Source organism: Brassica napus, chromosome C9 (genome assembly GCF_020379485.1).
Source record: "Brassica napus cultivar Da-Ae chromosome C9, Da-Ae, whole genome shotgun sequence".
NCBI classification, from domain to species: Eukaryota; Viridiplantae; Streptophyta; class Magnoliopsida; order Brassicales; family Brassicaceae; genus Brassica; species Brassica napus.
The window spans coordinates 16,070,043-16,081,579 of NC_063452.1; the positions used below are offsets into that span (position 1 = coordinate 16,070,043).

General features: G+C 43.5%; 1 non-coding gene across 1 annotated transcript; it reads right to left on the reverse strand.

Moving 5' to 3' along the window:
- Positions 1-4,050: 4,050 nt before the first annotated feature.
- Positions 4,051-4,157, reverse strand: LOC125593672. The gene has a single exon (XR_007329572.1). It is a non-coding gene; the product is annotated as a small nucleolar RNA R71 (small nucleolar RNA).
- Between the last annotated feature and the right edge of the window lie 7,380 nt (positions 4,158-11,537).

Below are 11,537 nucleotides of genomic sequence, written 5' to 3' on the forward strand. Positions count from 1 at the left end.
AAAGGACCGTTCCTGAGCAGATCCCTCACCGCGATAATGTCCTCAGGAAACGGAGCAAGGGGATTGATGAAGGGACGATCGTTTGACAACCTCCGGAACAATGGGATACAACTCTTTTCGACAGACGCAGAGTCCACACGAACGAAGAAGAAAAACTTCTGCCACGAGTCGAAGTTAGAAGTAAACCCCTAAACCACTGACATGAAGTTCCGAGGGACCAGCTTGTACTTGTTCGTATCCTTGATGATCTGCAACCTAAGAAGCGCTTCGAAATGATCGACGGTAAGAGAGAGACCATGCTCGTAGCTCAGGATCAGAACTCCAATGAGGTGCTGGATGCCAAGGGAATTCAGTTGGCTTATCGCCACCCCGAAAAGATCCAACACACGGACGATAATTTCGAGAATCGGGAACCACAAACGACAGCGCACTACGAATGCTTCATAACAAGTAAAGTAACCCTCTGGGGGACTACTAGCGCGCTCTCCTTGACGAGGAACCCTGAACTCCACCGCATCCGAAATATGGTAGAACGACAACATAACCTCGAGGAATTCGCTAGTACTCCTACTTGGTGCACCTTCCTCGACCGGGCGACGGTTCATGACCGGGAACGATTTCTTTTGGGAGGCGTGATCGAACCATAACACGCCACCCACCATGCCTCATTCTCGGCCGGGTCTACCGAATGAGGAACGAATTCTATCTTTGGCACACAGAGCTCTTCAGAAACATTCGCGGGCAAGGACCCTTTCTTCGAACTCCTCTTCTTACTCGACATCTCGTGTTTTCTTTTTTAATCAAGAAGGAAATGATAGAGAGAAAGAAAAAGAAGAAAGAATTTTTCAAGAAACCTCTCTATGAGAATGAGTAAGTGTAAAGGTTGTGAAGAAATTATCTCTCTTCTTATAGGCATGAGAAATTACTATTTACTTACGGATTTTCGGATACGAACTTCGCCCAAATACACCAATCTCGTCCGAACTCGCCATACCGCACATTGGAATCTCACTAGAAATCCACGATCCTAACGAGATGGGGGGCTAACTGTTGGGGTCGTTTTACGTCCAAATCCCCGCAAAATACAAGTATGTCTTTTCGCAACAAATCATGTTCGATCAAGAGAACGTAGCAACGTATGTTCCCGGGATAAAATTTCGTTCGAATTCTGTTTAGATCAAACAAAAGCCATCGTAAACATACCCAGACCAGTTACGGATAGGTCCGAGTATGACGATCGGAACACGGATGAACCAAGCTCGGTCATTACGCTACTACCGCACATGCACGCTGTCTGGTTGCTACGTAGCGACCGAGCTCGAGGCGAAGCCCGGTCGCTACGTAGCGACCGAGCGTTCCTTCCGCTCAGTCGCTACGTTGCGACCGAGCTCAAGCCGAAGCTCGGTCGCTACGTTCGTTCCGCTCGGTCGCTACGTAGCGACCGAGCGTCCATTCTGCTCGATCGCTACGCAGTGACCGAGCTCTTCCGAAACGTCGATACAACATTAGTCCATGCATTCTCGTCTACCCTTCGATGCTATCTCCCGAAGACCGTAGCGAACCCATTTCACGTTTCCCGCCATTCTAAGCCATCGATCAAACTTTACCGTAAAAACCGCGGAAAGTTCATTCTTTATCGAAAGAAGCCGTAATGAACGCTTCGAGTCAGAAGACGGCCCAAAGGGACCTAAGATAAATGTCAAGTTTCCGCGGATAAATACGAAATTTTGAAGATAATTATGAAGATCGGAAAAAATGGAATATCTCCTTTTTTACGCTATGACGGCTTAAGCGCAGAAGAGGAAAAGCGCAAACTGACCTAGGAGCCTGTATATAAGGAGTCTTAGGCGAGAAGCATGAGGAGTACTTTTCTCAGAGCAAACTTAGCACTTAGAGCAATTAGGCATATTTCTGTTTTTGTTATTCGAGCTGCGACTCAACTAGGTTATTGCCGTCTTAGGGTTTTAGAACTAGGAATCTCGCCGACAGCTCTCGTAGCCCAGGCTCTTACCTTGTTGTAACGCTCAAACGCGAATCGGAATAAGAGCTACTTTGCTCTTTTTTCAATTTCTTATACTTTATCGTTGTTATTTTTGTGTTCTGATTGCTTGGCGTGTGGTATTAGCAGATATCCGGGACCTCTGGGAAATTGGGGTTTTCTTAGTTTCCTAATTTAAACGGAAATCGACAGTGCGAATTTTGGTTCCCACAATATCCGATCAGCATAAGGGACAGATTCATGGAGTTGCAGTTACAGTTGAGTTGCCAAGAGCTGAATATAGAGCCTGTGCTAGACACATCTACTCTAATCTAACATAGAGCGAGTAGCAACAACGTGGCTGACTATTGATATATGGTGTTTTAGACATCTTGTATATATGGTTTTCAAGTCTTTATCGAGTCTTCCTAGTCATTTACGAGTCATTACAGGTCTGGAGTTGCATTGGATGGGAGATGGACCAGCTGGAACAAAAAAGACAGAAAACAATGCAATTTGGTGATTTTCACGCAAAACATTCGAGTGGAGCAACCTGAGTGCCTTTTCCAGCGGCAGAGATATTTAAGGAAGTTTCCAAATATTTCGGGATTTTACCTAGGGCTTTCCCTTTTTACTCCCAGGCCGCCATAGACCTGCATATATATATATATGTATATATATATGTATATATATATGTATATATATATCTTTTCTTATTTTTTATTATCATTCTACGCTAGTTTTTACACAAGAAACCATTGGAGTCTTTTGTACTTGAAGATTTATCAACTGATCATAGGTTTAATCTAATAATCAAAAGTGTTTTAGATTGCTAGAACAAGCATAGATAGGCGATTTGTCCTTAGCCAACGAAAGCTGATGTTAAGGCAAATCGTGAACCAATTGAATCCAAACTTAATGCTTGTCATCATTCTCTAATCCAAACGACAGTTTAGACATTAGGATTGCTTGATAAATTGGTAGACACCACGACAGTGGGTTTATCTAATCTTGTTGTTCAAGTTCTATATTGATTTGAATTGTATTCCTGAATAGTTGTGTGGCTTATGATCCTAAGTATCCCGATGAATCACCCTGAACTTAGCTCTCTTAATCATCTAAAATCCTTTAATTAATCTTGTTATTTGCTTGTCACGAAACCCTCAAATCTAAAAACCCCCATATTGTTTTAGCTTGATATTGATCCTATAGAAATAAAGTGTAATCGTTGGTCTCTGTGGATTCGATCCTAAAGTGCTACATCGACATACCATTTGATTGTAGTAGTGTGCACATTAGGTTAATTGGTGTGCGTATACACGTAATATCAATTTGGCGTCGTTGCCGGGGACCATCTTTTTACCTTTATTTTTCGGTTATTTATTTAGTCTAAGACCTCTAACTTGCTCAATCCTTTTTGTTGCAGCTAATTTTTCAGGTGCATGACCAGTAGACATACTCAGAAAAACGCACAAGGAGAGTTAGTTATATTTAGCAACCAGGAGCTAGCAAGGTTAGAAAGAACAAACCATCAACAATCAGGGCCGAACAACGCCATAATGGGTGACTACGGCAATCAAGAGCAACTCACTGCTCAGTTGCAAGAGATGCAACAACAGATGCTTCAAATACAGCAGACCATCCAAGCTCAGCAGGATGCTGCTGAATAGGCTGCTCTCGCGCGGCAGGAACAACAGGCGCAGACTGCTTTAATCGGGTAGAGAAACCTTCCTTGCCACATTTCTACTACTCGTTCTGCCATATTTCCTCCACCATGTACCAGGCAGGACTTCGAGATCAAGCCTGCTTTGATCGGTCTAGTACAGAGAAAGGTGGTTTCTGGTCTCTTTACAGAAATTCCAATGGAGCATATTGAGAGCTTCGAAAAAGTATGCAGTTTCACTCGCGCAAATGGTGTTCCACCCGACTACATCAGGTGCATGTTATTCTCATTCTCTCTTGATGGAAAAGCTGCACGGTGGTTGAACTCTCTCCCTACCGGCTCTCTCACTTCATGGGAACATGTGCGATCAGCGTTCCTCAGTCATTTCTACTCTAAGGCGAGAACAACTGCATTGAGGAACAAGATCACCTCCTTCAGACAGCTCACTGATGAGCCTTTCTGCGATGCATGGGAGCGCTTCAATGACTATCGCAGAGAATCTCCTCACCATGGATTTGATGATGACTACCTCTTGGGAATTTTCTATGATGGAGTTGACTGGAAATTTCAGAGTGCTATGAACTCTGCCAGCAACGGAGACTTCATGACTCAGACCACTGATGGAGCGTTTGAGCTGATTGAGAACATGGCTGCCACCTCAGCCAATAAGAACGAGGATAGTGATTGCTCCAAGAAAGGGAACAGTTCTGACACCCAGAAGATAGAGGAGCTGACTGCCAAGGTAGATCAGCTACTGAAAAACAACCAAGGGCACGTCTTCAGAATGGAGCAAGCTACGGCCGGACAGGTTCAGAACCAGAACCAGCGACAACCGCAGAGCAATCGGCAAGCTGTTCCAGCTATCGGGAACCGTCAACCAGATGAGCTGAAGGGTATGGGTATGATGATGCAACAACTGTTGCAGGGTATGCAGATTCATGGCAAGGCATTGAATCAGGTTTCTACAGACATCAACACTAGGATGGACAACATGTTCACTAAACTGAATACAAAGTATGATACTGTGAGTAACCACAAAAAGAGGATTGATGTTCAACTTGCTCAAGCAACTGAGAGTATCAAGAGTCAGCAAGGTACCCTTCCTGGAAAGAATGTGATGAATCCTATGGTTGAGCACTGTAATGCAGCAGAGCTGAGATGTGAGAAATCTGAGGGAAAGGAACCGGAGCAACTGTCTGTTGAAACTGTTTCTGACGCAGAAGAGAGAACAAAGCACTCTGCTAGCTCTAAAGTGACTGCTCCCGACGAACTTGTTGAGACTCCACCAGTTCGAGTCTATGTTCCTATGGTTCCATATCCAATTCCACCTAGACATTTTGATGGATCCTATTAGTGCAGAGCAGCTAGCTGGGTTTAGGAAGATGGTGAGAAGACTTCCTCAAAATATCTCATTTGAACATGCTTGGGATATTCGGCCATTGCATATGTTCTTCAAAAATTGCAGAGAATCTCAGGAGGATATCAAGGCACTCTTTACTGAAGCACTGACACCATCGCTAAAGGTAATGCCTAAGGTTGATGACCCTGGAAAGTTTGTTTTCCTTGTTCCATTGCTGGAGTGGAATTCAAGGAAACTCTTTGTGATTCTGGGTCTAGTGTAAACCTTATCTGAAAAGCGATTGTAGACGAGTTGGGCATTGTTGATGTTGAGCCTTCTCTGGTGACTTTGGCTTATGCAAACTCTTCCATGGCAGTCCCTTATGGCACAATTCGCAACCTTCCTGTCCAAGTTGGGAACTGTATTCTCCATACCGAATTTCAGGTTGTTGAGATGAGCAAGGATCATGAGATGCCTTTAATCTTTGGAATGTAATTTATGGCTACAGTGGGAGCAGACGTCGACATGCCTAATAAGAGAGTCTCCTTCTCCAACATCAACAAGAAGGTTTTCTACATGGCTGTCCCAACCAGATCACAAATCCGCTACGCCTCTTGCATCTCAGTGGTTAGTGGAGAACATCTGGAAATTTTTCCTAAGAAGGAACTTAGTAAAAAGGATGAGATCAAAGAAGCCATGGATGGCGATCCTCTTACTGATACCAAGAAACTCAGTCAGAATGCAAGGTGAAAGAAAAAGTCCAAAAGAAAAGGGTCAAGGGTGACCCTATGATGAATTTGATACCTCGCGTGTGTGATGAGAAATCCATTGAGTATGAGGTAAAGTGCAAGGGTACCTCTAAACCTTTCTCTAAAGTCAGAGTAATTCTCACACATAAGCTGAAAGAGAAAGGAGAAGCTGTTGTGAAGGGGTTGCTGAGCAGAGTTCTAAAGTTGAACATGTCTGATTGTGGAGCTTATTTTGGAACAAGCCCTCATGATCAATCCGACTGATCCATGTCACCAAGTCAAGCTAGTGACTTAACCCAAGCGCTTGGTAGGAGGCAACACACTGGTAAGTGTAAATATAAGTTGGTTTTGTTTTTGTTTACTTATTTTTTGTTTTAGTTTATTGAGTCTCAGGTTAAAAAGCAAAAAAATTTGAGATACTTCAAAAATTCTAGGTGGCAGCAACGGAACAACCTGCCCTCTGAAAAGAGCGGCTGTTCCAGGCGACCATCTAACGATAGAACACCCAGAATTTTCATGGAGTGCCCGCTCCACTCAGGTAAGTATCTCAACCAAAAAAAATGTTTATTCTTGTTTTCACCTTCTTTCTGATTTATTTTCACACCAGGGACGGTGTGAAGTAAGTCTGTGGGAGGGTTTTCGTCGTTTACTAACTTGTTTCTTTCTTTCGTTTTTCTTTTTAGATAGTTTGAGTAAGTTTTTATAATCGAGTCAGTCAAAACTTTGTGGGAATTAGGACCTTATTCTGTGTTGATCACTGACCACCTCGTGCTTTAGTTATCTTATTCAGTGACCTTAGCAGTGGCGAAAGACACACATGAGGACCTGGAACACCCTGACATTATCTCATTTGGTTCTCCAGAAGATTTCGGCTTGTCGAGGTTACACTAGAAAGACGTAGCTTCATTTAACTTGAACCTAATCTTGACTGCAATTCTTCTTATTATGGGCATTAGATCAGGGAAACGAAAATACACTCAGGACTTCTTATTCTTTTTATCCATCTTGCTGATCCTGAATGGCTAGCTCATCTTTAGCTAGTTCTCACCTTGCACCTTAGCCTTTATTCCACCTTCATGCATTTGTTTTTCAGTGTCATATGTGCAGATATGTGCAAAAAGGTCGGAGAAGAAAGGATCAACGCAGCCCTTTACTGCTGCAGAAATTCAGTCAGAAAGGAGAACAAGCAGATTAAGGGAGCAACCGCTCCATAACCAATGAACTGCGCCAGGGGTGGAGAACCAGAATGGTTGCGAAATCAGAACCACTAGTGGCACTCAGAACCATCATGTATTACCTCCTTCTTCGTCACATCACCATATCAGTCTTCACAAAAAAAAAAGGTGATGGAGAAGGGGAAGAAAGAAAAGAAACATGGAGCCATTGGGAAGGTCGAGCGAGAAGTTGGTACCAAGTGTTGAAGAGTATGCAGAGGAAAGTGGAAAGCAGAACAATCAGTGTCTGTTCCATCATCAGAACAGTCGCACCAGATATAGCAAAAACGAGTAGAGGCTGTGGACATCAATGGATATATCCTCTCTTGCCATTTTGTGCGATATCCTGCATCCTCTACAATGAAAAGGTAGCCCTTAAACACTCTTAACTCCACCATTAAATAGCCTGTTCCACACCTAGACCGTCTACCCTAAATAGTGCATGTGATGAGAAGCTCACGCTACTCGTAATTGAATGTAAGGAGCTTTGTCTGGAAAGTGTAGCTTTTGCAGGTTTGAGATGTAGAGTATGGAGCCGATCTTGAACAACAGTCAGTGGGGTTTTGGTAAGGGTGTGTTGTCCTAGTTTTACAAATTGTATGGTTTAGAGATTCGTGGTTAAAGTATGGTTGCTGAGAATAGGAGAGTTCCCACACTTTCAAACATTTCTCCATGTTCTTGATACTTGACATTATTTGAGGACAAACAAGGATCTAAGTCTGGGAGAATTGATATATGGTGTTTTAGACATCTTGTATATATGCTTTTCAATTGGTTTTCAAGTCTTTATCGAGACTTCCTTGTCCTTTTCGAGTCATTACAGGTCTGGAGTTGCATTGGATGAGAGATGGACCAGCTGGAACAAAAGATGCAGAAAACAGTGCAATGTGGTGATTTTCATGCATAATAGTCGAGCGGAGCAACCTAAGTGCATGTTCCAGCGGCAGAGATTTTTAAAGAAGTTTCCAAATATTTCGGGATTTTACCTAGGGCTTCCCCCCTTTTACTCCCAGGCCGCCATAGACCTGCATATATATCTTTTCTTATTTTTTATTATCATTCTACGCTATTTTTTACACAAGAAACCATTGGAGACTTTTGTGCTTGAAGATTTGCTACCTTGAAAGGGAGAAAGCTTCATCTTTCTCACCTTAGGAAGATTCCTGAACCTATCTTATTTATATATTGATTCAACATGTTTTCTTCATATATTGTCTCCGTGATTTCTCTGCTCATGGCTGAGTAATCGCTTGTTAGGTTTAGAGTGTTAGGGATCATGGATCAATGAGCTAGACACAAATAGGATTGTTATTCCTTGATATCTCTGTCTATTGCTAATCTTAATGCTTGTGTTAAACTGGTTGTGGGAACCGAAATTCGCACTGTCGATTACCGTTTAAATAAGGAAACTAGGAAAACCCTAACTTCCCAGAGGACCCGGATCTCTGCGAGAGCCAACGACAAGTAACCAAATAAATGCGGAAAATATGAGAAAACATGATAAAACGAATTTACAAAGAAAGTAGATCTTATTTCGAATTCGCGTAAGAGCGTTGCGATCATTACAAGAGAATACAAAGGCTTTGGCCGCAGGGGCCGTCAGCGAGTTACCTAGTTCTAGCAACATAAACCCTAATCCTAGTTGAGTCGCAGCTCGATAACAAAAGACGAAAAATATATCTAAAAGGCTTTGATTGATTTCGGACTGAACCTTATGAAAGGCTGCCTACGTACCCATTTCGAGGATCAAGCCGAACGTAGTTCAATTGGTAGAGCTGGACAAGAGATCGAACTGCCTAGGCGAGTTCGTCTAGTGATTGAGTGCCAGTCATAGAAATCGAACTTGTCGAGAAATAAGCCTAAGTTTCTAAGTGCAGAGAGTTCTGAGTCTAAAAGAGTCCTCCTCTCATGCTCCTCGCCTAGGACTCCTTATATACTAGCTCCAAGGTCGGTTTACGCATTTACTCTTCTGCCCTTAAGCCGTCATAGCATAAAAATGGAGATATTCCATTTTTCCCGATCTTCACATTTATCTTCAAAACTTCTGTATTTATCCGCGGAAATTTGACATTTATCCTTCCTTGTGGACCAAGCGTAAAACGTGCTGTGGTTTATGGGCTTTTGGTTAAGAAATCGTAGGATGGGCCTCGAGTCGTGTTTTAGGTCACTTTGGGCCGTCTTCCGACCCGACACGTTTACTACGAATTCTTTCGATAAAGAATGAACTTTCCGTGGTTTTTAATTCGCAAAGTTTGATCGATGATTTAGAATAGCGGAACATAGACTGAGCTTGCTACGGTCTTCGGGAGATAGCATTTGATGGTTTGACGAGAATGCATGGATTGATGTCTGCCGATGTTCGGAAGGGTTCAATCGCTACACAGCGACCGAACTTTGGCTCGAGCCCGGTTGCTACGTAGCGACCGAGCTTTGGCTCGAGCTCGGTCGCTACGTAGCGACCGAGCGGGACGATCGCTCGGTCGCTACGTAGCGACCGAGCTTTGTCTCGAGCTCTGTCGTTACGTAGCGACCGAGATTTGGCTCGAGCTCGGTCGCTACGTAGCGACCGAGCGGGATGAGCGCTCGGTCGCTACGTAGCGACCGAGCTTTGGTTCGAGCACGGTCGCTACGTAGCGACTGAGCGGGACCTTTGGCTCGAGCTCGGTTGCTACGTAGCGACCGAGCGGGATGAGCGCTCGGTCGCTACGTAGCGACCAAGCTTGGGCTCGAGCTCGGTCGCTACGTAGCGACCAAGCTTGGGCTCGAGCTCGGTCGCTACGTAGCGACCGAGCGGGACGGACGTTCGGTCGCTGCGTAACGACCCGTTTCGAGCTTTCGTCGGACGTCTCGATTCTTTCTTCCGTAAAGCTTTTTCGTAAGGAAGAATCTATTTCGAAAAATACCCTTCGGAGAAATTCTTATTTTTTTCCTCGGACGTTTTGAATGTTAAATTTGTCGTAACCGTTTTTGACGCCAACACTCTTCGTAAAGATATCTTTACAAAGATTACTTTTCGTAAAAACATTTATGCTGATTTTTACGGACTTTCAGACATTGATTCCGTCGTGACCGATTTTGACCCCAACAGTTAGCCCCCCAGCTCGTTAGAACCATGAGCTTCTAGCGTGAGGTTCTAGCGAGTGGCTTGGCAAGTTAGGCAAGTTAGGTGAGTTAGGCGGAATTAATGGTTGAAAAGGTCTGTGGTAATTGATCTTCTCGCTCTCCTAAAAGTAGAAAACGCGATAAGATTGGGGCTGCGCCTTATGACGGCTGCCTACGTACCCTTGTTGAAAGGATCAAGCCTTTCGTAGTTCGTCTTGGAGTTAAGGTTCTTATGACTAGTTTTCCAGTAGGACCTTTATGGTCTAGTTTTTATGTAGCGGTTATAAGGCGTGTTGCTGCCGATGGCATTTTGTACGGGTGTAGAGGGAAGACTACGAGTTTTCGTCTCGTAATCTAACTCTGTGTGAATTGTCATATCCATAATCTGTTTCGAGAGTTTTCCGCAGTGTGTAAACTTGCGGGATTTTCTGAAGACGTTCGAATATTGGCAAAGAGACAAATTTTGGGATCTCGTATCAGGGTGTTTGATACTATGCCTAGAGATGTTAGAGACCAGTGCGCTGGGTTTAGGGCAAGACCTAGGTTTCCTTTCGGTTTAAGGATCGTGCGGTGACTGGCCGGCTATCGTTTTTTCTGTTGCGATTTCTTCCTGATTCGTATCGATTTAAAGTCCGCGATAGGTTCTCGGCTTATACGACTTGTTTGATACGAATCGAGCATCTCTCCAGAGACCGGAAGTGCTGGACCAAAATTTTGGATTTCTTTTATAGCGCTATTATCCTTGTGTCGGATGTAAGAGAGTCATCTTCGTGAGATGGCTATGTCTGTTTAGGACGTTGAGAGTTTGTTGTGATCAGCAACAAACTTAATGGTAAAAAATACCGTTTCGAGTCTTCGCGAAGAGTATTTTTTGAGAAGATGTTAGTGCGTATGACTGTTTGGTCTTCCATGAAGGTGTTTTTATCGAGGAAGGAAATTTCGTCGAAGAACTAATCTTCAGGCGTCTGCGACGTCTCACGATGCTGAAGATTTGTTATTCTTTCGTATGCCACGTTTCGTGCTTGAAATGTTCGCGGGCTTGAAGATATTTCGCGATGTTGCAAGGGTTTAGTCTTAGCCATGCGTTTGAAAAACATTCTAGTTTGACTACGAATGTTCGCAGCCAATATTGTTGTTCATGTTTGGATGCTAATAGTTTTATTTGCGATCGAGGAATTATGACTGAGGTGTCGTGTAAATTTGTCCATGGGAACAAGCGTTTTCTTTCATAGTGCTTTGTGAAGTGTTGGCCTTCGGAGATGTATTTCGTGCATTTTTTAGGATGTTTCGTATAGCTCTAGAAGCTTTGTTACGAATTTTTCCTTACATGCCGCGTATTATGGTTAAAACGTTGCGGGCTTAAAGTGAATTGTGGAGCGTATTGAACTTGGTCAATTTTCGAAAAGTTTAGATTTTCCGTTAACCGTTTGGTTGTTAGGACTTAGTTTCGTTACAAAGAATTTATCATATGATTTCCGACTGTGGGCTATAC